The following is a 10,997-nucleotide window of genomic DNA, read 5'->3' as shown; positions in this document are numbered from 1 at the left end:
CTGCATGCGATATTTTTTTTTGTATTACACCATCATATCTAATACAACAAGGGGAGCAATTAATAAGGTATGAAATTATCTACAAAACTGATGATGTCTCCCCTTTTCAGATGGAGGCTATGGCACTTCTATGTGCGATGCAAGCTGCGGTACAATTGGGAATTAGAAAATGTGTTTTCTATATGGACTCACAACTCTTAGCTAACACCTTCATGCCAGGAAAGAGACTACAACAGGTTCAAGCGGAAGATTGGAGAGAATACCCACAACTGGTTCAGATTGCGATCGAAATAACAACAATCCAGATCTCAGCTGTGTTCACATACCAAGAGAGGAAAATTGCAGAGCTAACCAATTAGCCATCGGATATCATACACTGGATACACATATCCTCTCTTCCTTGAAGATACCAGTGCAAGCTACAATTACCTGTAGATATTTTTTAGTTAATTTGAATTGTAATAGGAGTTTTGACAAGTACTAGGGTAGGGTGCCTTACTGAACTGTTTACTGGTAAAAGGGAGTGCCTACAGGCTTAGAACAAAAAAAAGTAAAAAAAAAAGACACCACTTAGCAGTTCTTGACCAGAGCATCGCATCGAGCAGTATTCTATCTACAAGTTTGGAATATAATTCCCTACATTTTATGATGATATTATTTAATTTGTTAAATATTAAATTAAATAGTTCGTTCATTGGAATATAAATTCCCTATAGCTTTTTATATGTGGTTGCACCGAAATCTGATTGATGTTATGCACTATAATAATAAATCAATTAATATTAGTTATTTCCATCATCTTCCATAACATCAGATGCAATTATAAATAAATAAATTTCAAGATTTAACTTATCATTGTACTCATAAAATTAAAGACATATTCTTAAGTCATTCTTCATGCAATTTAGAAATTAAAAAACTATTTTTGGTGACATTGTAAGTTTATAATCTAAATATTAGTGAATAAATATTTGATAACTAAAATTTTTGTTTTTTCGTTGCAAAGCACGGGTACTTGACTAGTAGCAAGAAAAGAGGGTAGTTGCAACCCTAATAGAACACTCCAATTGAAGGTCTTTGCAACACTGTAGTAGTGTCTCCAGATGGATACAAAATAGTGTTGTTGTAACCCCAACACAACACTCCAATTGAAGGTGTTTGCAGCACTCTAGTAGTGTCTCTATATGGCAAGAGAAGGGGTTAGTTGCAACCCCAATACAATACTCCAGTTGAAGGTCTTTGTAGAATACTAGTAGGGTCTCCTGATGGCAAGAGAAGAGGATAGTTGAAACCCTAATACAACACTCCAATTGAAGGTCTTTGAAGCACACTAGTAGTTTCCCCATATTGCAAGAGAAGGTGGTTGTAACCTTAACACAACACTCCAATTGAAGGTGTTTACAGCACTGTAGTAGTGTTTCCATAAGACAAAAGAATAGGGTAATTGCAACCCCAATACAATATTTCAGTTGAAGATATTTGCAAAACACTAGTAGTGTCTTCAGATGACAAGAGAAGAGGGTGGGTGTTGTTGAATGTATGTGTAACAATATTTTGTGATGTATTGCACGGTTACATTCTTGTGCTTATATTTTTGTGTAATTCTTTTGTAGAGGAATCTAACAATAGAAATTGATGTTAATATATATGATGTGTATTCATTCAACGCCTATGTATTCAATCCCTACTCTCAAAAAGTAAAACGATAATCAGGTTCATCTTTATTACAGTTGTCAAAATAAAATGACATCAATAAGAGATATGAAAACTTTCTTAAAATATTATGAAAAACTTCATTAAAGAAACCTAATATATGGACAATACAGGAAACGAAACACAAATATCCATGTCTCATATAACGACGCTCCACAACAGCTTCCTCGCTCTAATAATAATTACTAATTACTAAAACTACAAAATTTAAACTTAAAATAACATAGGAGAAAGCACTGCTAATTTAGAATGAAACCCGTGTTTCAAATGGTTACACAAACTAATACAAATAATATAGAATATAATAATTGCACCCTTGAATCAGTTGACATAGAGTTCTGGGAAAAATATTATTAAGTAAATGTATTTGGAAGTATAGAAATACCATACGTCAACACCAAACAAACTTGGCACTGGAAAAATTTGTGGAGAATAACCGTTAAGCCTCAACATAATAAACATGTAGAAGAGGCCTTCTAATGGGCATCGTGCCATAAGTAATCACATTCACGGAATAATTTTTGGAAATAATATTATACTTCAATCTTAAAACTCTGTCTATATATCAACATCAGAAATTACTAAGAGAAACTCAAACTGGAAGATGATTGTGTTAATTAATTAAGAACAAACCAAACAGAAAAATAACAAAACATTAAACCACGAAAAATAGGCAACTAAGAAAACATGAAAAACATCCCCACACTAATAAGTAACAAACAGGCAATGCAATTTATTTTTTTAAGCATCTCTACCAAAAATGAGCATGTAAAACAAATTCTTAGATATCGTTCAATAGTGATCTACAGTTGCTTTGTACTAACTGCACAGGTACTGGTAGAGTTGTCATGCACAATTGATGTTCTCAATTGAAATCTTATTTACATTTAAGTTATGAGGCCCATAATCAGACGATAAAACAGGTACATTTGAAGTAGTGAAGGCGTACTATCGTAGCAAATTAGAATTTAGAGTCACTAAGTGAAATGGTCAAAACATAATGCACTTGATGAACGAGCGACACCTTAGTTATACTCGAAAATTGCAGCGACTCGGGACCGACATTTGCTCTGTGGATGCAACCTCACCTAAACCTGACACGTGAACCAAGTAGAAAAGCTAATTCGTTAATGTCATTGTCCGTAGATCGAGAGCAGGAGAGAATTGTCGACAATGGGATAAGTCAGGAATTCACGATAAATAGTCAACCTTTTTAATCGAGAAGGAAAAAGATTAAAAACATAATCGACTACACTACACATATCCTGCAGCGACAAGATCTGCATGATGGTCGTTAGATTATAATCGGACGACGAATTAGCAACCATTGTTCAAAATTACGGAAACACATCTCCTGTGGTTACTCGGTTAGTGCTCTATGACTATGTGTCCACTAAGATACATCTCATTTGGCACGTCCGACATGTCCGCTGCCTATTCGGGTATGAGTGATGAGGTGGCATGTATTATTCAACACTTGAGATGCGCGTATCACGTATTAGAACGGTTGACATGAGATTATCCAAATAGATACACAAATTATCACATATCTCACGGAATGTGAAACGTTCCTATCGGGGATGAGGATATAACGACCTTGAATTCTCTGTGACGACGTAACAAAAAATGAAATAAAAAATAAGGTTTTATGATTTAAATGTATCAAAAATATATATCTCATCTTACCTAAAATTCATGGTTCAGTGTGTCTTGTTCCCTCCTTTCAGAATAAATAATTGATCATATACCACTTGAGGTACGTAAAATTTTAATTTCTGATACAAAATTGCAATATATATTAATTAAGTCATTTTCACGGATACAACTACGACAAATCGAATCACTCACATATCCATACAATCAACGACAATTAGCAATGACAAAATAAACAATAGATATCCATAATGAAAAAAAGGAAAACTTATATGTGTCTTATCCCTAAATTTCATTTAGATTAATTAATGAGTCCTCCCTTGATCTGAATTTTTAATTTAAAATACAAAATTTTCAATTTCCATGTTCCTTTTAAGGAAAAATACAAAGCAAATTGCATCCCATGATGACGATTAAAAACAGTAGCATCAACATAAAAAATATTAATAAACCTAACAATTATTCATAATTCAAAAATGTTGAATTAAAAAAAAACACGCTCCGAGATATAGCTATAGGAAATAGTGTTACCACATCCCCAGTCTGCTAGGTAAATCAAACAGAAATTTAATGGCAAGCTCCTATTATTAGATATTTTAATATAATTAACAAACAAATATTAATATTCACCTCATTTTGTTTGGCAAAAGATTTTTAAATGGACTACTCCATCATTTAAGGTATAAGGCTCATTAGAGGATAAATTAAAGAGGTAAATTTCAAGCAGTGAAGCGGCACTGTTGTACCAGATAAGAATCTAGAGTCACTAACTGAAATAGTCAAAACTAGTGCACTTGATGGATGAGCAATATCTTATTTATAGTGGCAAACTAGTGCGACTCAGAACTGTCTTTCGCTCTGTGGACGAAACCTCACCCGAACCTCACACTTGAACCAAGTAGAAAACCGCAAAACACACGTTATTTATATTTCTCTTAACTTTTGAATATCAAGGATGATTTTCATTAACATGTATCTTCTGAATGTCATTAGGTGGTTATAAAATTTATCTCATATTCTGAAGCTTATACTCTCTCTATTTTGAAGTGAAATCATCGTCTCAAAATAAATAGATAAATCATCTCCTCAACATAATAACAGTTGACACATTAAAATTGACGCCTCAACATTCCGTACATCCACATAAAATTTTCGAAGCACCAAATGTTTAACATACAAATCATATTCATCTCCATAACATAATATCAGTTCATACATCATGATTGAGGTCTCAACACTCTATACATCCATATAATTGAACGAAATAAAGCAACATTCCACCCAAACAGCAACGAAACAAAGCTACAGAAAAATGAAACATCAAACCTAACCACCGTATCGATATCTAGACCCACAATCATCATTCAGCTCCACCACAAAGTACAATTAAACAGGAATGTTCAATCTGTCAAAATAAAATAAATGTTTTAATCATAAACATGATCGATCAATTCAATATTTTATGATTTTAATTGTCAAATTACCTACGTCCCAGGACAAATGCTTCCGGCCTAATTGGATAGGATTTAACAGTGAAAATATATGTGGCTAGCAGGATATTAACTGCACATAAGAACATTTTAGAGCATTTTAACTTGTTAAAATAGGGTAATTAGAGGGGACCAATTGAGAATAAACAAAATTACAGCTATGAATATCATACATGGTGATCGCAGAATTACTTTAACCCGAGTGACAAAGATGATAGATTTATCCTGACATGCACGAAGAATACGGACGTGGTTGGTCAGAGGTAAGCCTATCAAAACCAATGCAATCACATTGAATCTGAAAAAAAAAATAAACAAACGTAAGGACTCCGACACCAAACTTAAATGCAAGACATCTATAAAACATATATATTTTGCGAGTAATATTAAATTTCTGACTCACGTTCAGTCAATCAGATAAATCTCCATGGCAGGTTGTAGACATCCCAAATTGTGTAGTCTTGGAAAAAATATATGCTTACATAAAACTCTGAGTAGTGAAATTAATGACGAATGAAGAATGCAATCTCAAGGTATCTACAAAAGAAGTATGTTGTGTAATTGATTTTTTTATTGTTAGTGTCATTTATTGTCTATTTTTGAGTTGAATATATATGTGCACTATAAGGTGAAAATTAATGCAGCACGAGAATATTATATAATTATATCCACGATAAAAAAAAAATTATTACTGACGGTATCATATTCATGGGTACTTATTTTTGTCGACTTATTAATGACATTAGTCGTTCATTTATCTACGATTTTGAAATAAATTTTATTAGTATAATCTCACAAAATTAAAATAAAATCCAAACATATGACGAGAAAAGATATACTTCTCAGATATATTATCTCGCAAAATTAAGATAAAATCTAGAAATATGACAAAAATCAGTTGTTTTAAAGTGGCTAATTTAGCCCTGATTAAAGAAGAACGTCAAATTTTCAATATACAACAAAATACTGGTTTTAACATGTTATTCTATTAAGACGCGAATTAAATTATGGTAATATCTTTAATTTAAATTATGGATGGTGCCATCCTATACCAACATCTAATAACTTATTAGAATTGCATTTTTCAGATGAAGCCTTATGACTAAAATTTGTTTTTTTCTCCAGTACACCCTGCATAGGTAATTATAAGGATTACTATTCGGCAAATGTAGGACCTATCGGTAGTGATAAGTCAAATCCAAAGTCTTACTTAAAAATATATATATATAAATAAATAAACGATATGATAACTTATAAAAGAATGGAAGGCTGATGCGCTCATCGTTGGATTCTTTCAGAAATTAATCGATGCACATACTTTTACATATAAGAAAATCCAATGATGACTAACTATATATCAGGTGCAATATGAAATACAAATGATGGTTAGGACAAAGATTGAACTAAACTCTTGTTTACGCAACTGAACTCCAAAGGAAATAGCCATACCATTAATGTGTTCTAAATGATAGTCTTATTTATATCTATTATAGGAACCAAGTTTTTTTTGCCATGTAAAATTAATGTTAGGTTGCACGCAAAGAAGTGTGTTACGGTTTATGTCAACATATAGCTATACTGGATAAATCACAAACATATCTTCCAAGGAAAACATGAATGATTTTATAATATCAAAATTAGTTTAGAAAATATTACGAACCATTAGAATAATTTTAGAGTCAATTCTTTACTTTGCAAGACATTATTATTTCTATCAAGCATATGTTATTTTCATCACCAAAATGAAACTTTTTAATATGAAAATGATAGTATTTGGTGTACAAGTCATTTTACTTAAGTGTTCTAGAATTAGCAAATATATTTTATAATGTCACAAAAATTCAGAAAAATTACATTTCATGAAGCTTCGTGCATGATTATACCATGTTTTAAAGCTTAGACAAATTCAAGGAAGTCTCATGAATGAATATGACAAGTTGTGATTATAAAATATATGTTAAAATCACCTTTCCAAATGGTAGGACCAGCCAAGGAACAAGTTGTAACTCAGTTTCAGCTAGATTCTAGCTCTTCATGTCATTTCAAGTCAAAAGATCAAGTTGCACCTGAAATTTCAGCACAATCTTTGCCTATTTCACATGATGTTGTTCTTAGATATTAATTGAATTAATTTTCCTTGAAGGGGAACATACCTACTGAATTTTGTAGGTGTAAAACATGCTATCCATCTGCCCAAAAATTTTATTTCACAAGAAGGAAGTTGTTGATCATATGCTCCTAATAAATTAGATAATTGCAAATCAAAACACCAAAAACATATAAAAAATCATCATTTGGGACCTAAAATTTAAAATCCTAAATTATTCACTTGTATTTACATATATTAAGAATGTTTTATGACTTCATTTCAACTATAGGAAAAATTCCAGCAGCTAGAAAAATCAGCAGCAAAAAATTCAGCAACAGCACCATTTTTTTCAGCAACAAATTCAACAACAAAAATTGAGATTTAAAGCAATAAAATTAACTCATTTATGCATATGGTCTAGTCATATCCTTGCTGCAAATTTTCAGTTTTTTATTCTCTTGGAATTGATCAAAGAACAAGGCAAAACCTTCTAAGTACCTGTAGGCACAGTTTGGATTCTTCTCCTGTATTATAATCATTATATTTCAATGTTTTCACAGCCTTTTTCTAATTCTAGTCAAATCTGTTCAAAACAGGAACAGCTGTGGGGCATGGATTCTTGCAGCAGATTAAGCATGATTTTAAGCTTCAAATGGCTTCCAACTCCACCTATAAATAGCCCTTTACATCTTCACTTCATTTTCATGGTTGGTTAGAGCATCCAAAGCACAAAAAAGAGAGCAAAAACGTTCATAATTCAGCCCCCAGAAAAAAAACAGCAAGGAAGAAAAATAGTTTCTCCACAAATATCCTCATGAAACCCTAACATAATGAGCCTCAAAAATCATGAGTGACATCCTTGTTATGTTATTCCATTAACCAAGTTCTAAAAATACTAAAACAATCCATCCAAGCCATCGAAAAAATTATCATGACGTTTTAATAACAAGAATGAAGATCATTGTGGCTTGAAATCTTTTTTATTAATTTTCGTTATCTTTTAGTTTGTTTGTTTCTGTTTTTTTCTTCTTTCTTCCTTCTTTTTATTGTTGTTGTCAAGCTTGCTTATCTCATTTTGTAACATACATTATCGTTGAAATAAATTTTTGAAAGCTAGAATTAGTAGAGACCAATCGATCGGGTGAGTGTGGTGCCTAACACCTTCCACATTCATAACCAAGACACGAACCTAGCTTATCCATGGGCATAAAAGAAATTAGATTGTGTATTTCCCGTTGCATTACGGGTGGCGACTCCGAATAAAATTTAAATCATATTTAAAAGGTTGAATCGAGCGTTGGTTCCGTAGCACGATAGCTACAGCTGGCGACTCCGAATAAAATTTAAATCATATTTAAAAGGTTGAGTCGAGCGTTGGTTTCGTAGCACGGTAGCTACACAGGTAAACAATATCCTCCATCAGGATTTTTCAGGAACTCCATGGAATGACCATAACAGACTCGACTAACCACATCTAAAGAAAGGCAACAAAAATTGTAAGGTGTTCATCAAATACACCTATTCACATTTTGAGAAACACATAATTCGGCATGTAACTATCTGTATAAACATGAATTACCTATCAGATGAGTGGCGCATTGCATATCGTAAATTTGAGCAATAGATGGCACCATGGGGTAAACAAAAAAAGTACTTATGCTTTGAGAAGTGGAATGATAGAGCGTCACCATCAAGAACAATTTGAAAATCTCCACTCAGTAATTCATTTTCTTGAAAAGTAACACGTCTCTGCCATGCCGGTTCAACTTTGAAATTCTTCAAACAAATCAAATTCGGACTCTACTTTTTACGTATAATTTGATATCGTCTCGAACTCTGACTAACATTTTTGCTCTCTAAATAACCAAATCGTTAGAACACAACAACAACAACAACAATAACTATCTAATAGTATAAGTTGGTAGCAAAAACAAAAGAAGCACGTTATTCTTACTGTATAATCTAGAAGGATCAAATATAGTGTCCTTTTACGGCATGTCCTCGCCATGAAATGCACTTGCACGTCATCCATATCCCACCAGAAGCAAGTAAGATAATCAAGTTGAGCAAATTTTTCTACCTTGACATAACCCATTGCGTGACTGCTTCAGAAAACAAGTCTTATTGAGCTTCACAGTATCAACCTTACCCGATTTTTTCGGATAAAGACAGTCTAACTGAGGCAGATATTGTAAATGCAAACAACAAACAATAAAAGTAAACCACCTGCAATTTGGAAGCAGCGTATCTCATAGATCACATAGATATATATATATAGACAATAGTCAGTTCATTTCAATTTGCACTGACAATGACAGTTGGACATGCAAGTGATAATGGATGACACAACGAAGAAGCATTTCCTGGAAGAAGAATAGAGGAAAAAGTTGCAACCGTAACATGATATTTTTGGAACTTGGCTAATCTGAATTTCCAATTATACTGACAATTGGGCATGAAAAAATATGTTGGACCAAAGAACCAAGAATTATTTTCGACAAGCAAAAAACAGGAAAAAAGCGGGAACTGTGAACTTTCAATTTTTTGAACCTTATCCAGCGGGAAAAAGATGGAACCGGACTTATTTATGAACTGACCGAGTCATATCCACAAAACAAGATTAATGAACCGGCATTGATGACATAAGTGATGAGGATGATGTTGATGATCATTATGATGATGAATAACCTAATTTAATCTAGTACTTTTAAGAAGGGTAATTTATGTTTTATGTTTCATTTAAGTAGAAGGGTAATATAGTATTTTTATTAAGTAGAAGGGTAATATAGTACTTTTTAGCTCTAACTTATGTTTCATTTATGTTTATTTGTATTGTGCGTTGCTGGCTTGTTCTCATCGAATTTTAATATTTCTGTCATGGACTTTCTAGTACTTTGCTAAATTTGTTTGTACTTGATTAATTTGATAATTTGGTTGTGTTTAAATTAGAATTTATATTCGAATTTACATGGAAATTTCTTTAATAAGTGTTGCTTGTAAATTGAAATTAGTCCATGTGAGATTCTGTCATGAGATTGAATTTATATTTGCATGAATGTGTATTATGTTATGAGATTCTGTAGGATTAGTCCGTGTGAGATTTCAAATGCAGCATATTACAGATAATATTACAGATAATGCCTATGATCTGCTTAATGTCTTTGTATAATTTTGTATAATTTTCTATAAATTGTAATTTCATATGATATGATATGCTTAATGCCCCGTGTGTACATAATTTGCGGGATATAGCTTTGTCTCTTATGTAAAGTCAATCATTTAGTAGATATTAGATACTTCATTTGCATACAAATTAATATGAATTCTCATTTGAAAATCCACATATATAAATCTGAATAAAAATCTGTATATGCGGCTGCATACCGTATATGCGCTATGCAGTGGCCTTCCGCATACCGCACGACAATCGAATAATAAAACATTGGATCTCAGAGGTAACAACAATTGATCATAGATAGAACTGCAATACAATTCACTACACCAATAGGCCAGTACAGGACCTTTGTACCATACAATCAGTTGCAAAAGAAACACAAACCTTGTATAAAATTTGAAGAGAAAAATGGTACAAACGATACTTGTGGCCAGACATAGATCAAAGTAATAACATAAATATGCTTACAAGTAAAGATGGTAGGCAAAACGACATGATGAGTTATGTACTTATCTTTGCTGTCTCCCTCGTTGAAATTCATTACGCCTCGGGAAGAAAAATGGTGTGTGAAACAATGTGTGTCGGGAAGACGTGACAATAGGGTTTTTCCTAAAAAAAAAAAAAAGGAAGACATGACGACAGAGCAAAAGTTACAAGAAAAGACCCATCGTCTAAATGAATACGGAGTTGATCCAATACTATCGAACCTACTTTGGTTCTATAGGCTTAATGACCATCCAATCTGTATGAATATATGTGCGATCTGCTTTAAAAAATGTGTAACTGTTTTAATATTAGTGCGCGGATAAGGTAATGTGGATCGCACGGTATTAGAACTCATTGGACCCAAAAATAGGTCTAATGCCCATCAAACCTA

This window comes from Carex rostrata, chromosome 24 (genome assembly GCF_964058835.1).
Source record: "Carex rostrata chromosome 24, lpCarRost1.2, whole genome shotgun sequence".
Classification (NCBI taxonomy): Eukaryota; Viridiplantae; Streptophyta; class Magnoliopsida; order Poales; family Cyperaceae; genus Carex; species Carex rostrata.
This window is presented reverse-complemented; position numbering follows the sequence as displayed.